General features: G+C 41.0%; 1 protein-coding gene and 1 pseudogene across 1 annotated transcript in view; one reads left to right on the top strand and one right to left on the bottom strand.

The window, feature by feature from the left end:
* The window catches only part of PAM (peptidylglycine alpha-amidating monooxygenase), a 212,829-nt gene that overhangs the window by 128,736 nt on the left and 82,815 nt on the right, over positions 1 to 1,278 (top strand). The gene's annotated exons all lie outside the window — the stretch shown is intronic.
* LOC101662254 lies at positions 65 to 385 on the bottom strand (annotated as a pseudogene).

Raw genomic sequence — 1,278 nt, 5'->3', positions numbered from 1 at the left:
GTTTACGTAGGTTTCCCTTCAGAACACAGCCTCCATTCAGGAGGCCCCTCTCTTCCCTCTGAACAGATTCTTGGTTTCAGCCAACTCTCAGCGGAGGAGCAACTAGCACAACACCATCACCCCGCACAAAGAGCATTGGAATATTCCGTTTCGTTGATTTATATATCTCTTCATATGTCTCTTCATCAATTTCTATAGTAGTCACAGTTTCTTCCACATCTCTCAGTATCATATTTAAATGCTGACCATAAGCGTGCAATCTTCCTCGAAGCCCTCGGTCATTTCGCATTTTCACCTAAATGTGTTCATCCAGGCTGAGCCCAATGAGATGCAGAGGCTCCTCTACTGTGTTGGTAGTTTGTTGCTGGTCCACATCGTCTGCCATGTTTCAAATTCTGACAGAAGTTATTTCTTGTCTTAATCATTTGTTGGCTGATTATTCCCTTAGCACACATTTCATAGTTCTGTTTCTTGCTCCCAGAAAATTACTTTTAATGTTTCTGAAATGAACTATGTTTCCTTTTAATACAACTTCTTTTGAAATAGATGTTAAAAATAAGGCCTCCCAATATATACATAGAACAAGAAAAGAGTGAAAAAATATAAAATTATTGTAAGCAAGATATTCTCTTAATTAGTTAGAAACTTTGTGACATTAGCTGCTTTTCATTTCCCTAATTTTTTTTCATGGAAATTTAAGCCCTATATTTATCGGTGGGTAGATGGGGAAGAAAGGAGTGGGTGCAAATAGACCCTGGCCTATCTAGTCAGTGTTGGTGCCTGGAGGCCCGAGAGGACGGACTAAAGCTGCTCCTTCCTCTTTCGAGGCTGTAAGTCTCTGAGGAAGCAAACTGTTTCATCTTTTCCCCTTGGAGCGACTGTTACATTTAGCCAACTGACATTGCAGTTAGCAACCCAATGTGTGACACACAGTAACAACTACAACATTTCTATAGCGCAATCTATATACATATCTGTGCATGTAGCTTTAAATAGTTCTGTGCATCTATATATTTTGTATGTGATTGATGTCATCAAGAAATAATGATAGCAGGTCTATCTAGATAAGATAGGCTGGATAAACAATCTGGAAGAGAAAACAATGGGACCGACGGTTCTGGGGAGACGTGGGAGATAGGGAGGTGGAGGACAGGAAGTGGTGTTAACCAACCCAGGGACTAGGGTACAACAAGTGATCCAAAATCAGTGGTGAGGAGGGTGTAAGAGGCCTGGTAGGCAGTATCAAGGGCAATGTAACCGAGAGGAATTACTGAAACC

The sequence above is a fragment of the Echinops telfairi genome, unplaced genomic scaffold, assembly GCF_000313985.2.
Source record: "Echinops telfairi isolate 266 unplaced genomic scaffold, ASM31398v2 ScPeMD7_7469;HRSCAF=8507_1, whole genome shotgun sequence".
Classification (NCBI taxonomy): domain Eukaryota; kingdom Metazoa; phylum Chordata; class Mammalia; order Afrosoricida; family Tenrecidae; genus Echinops; species Echinops telfairi.
Note: the sequence above shows the minus strand (reverse complement) of the source record. Positions and strands in the feature narration are given on the sequence as shown.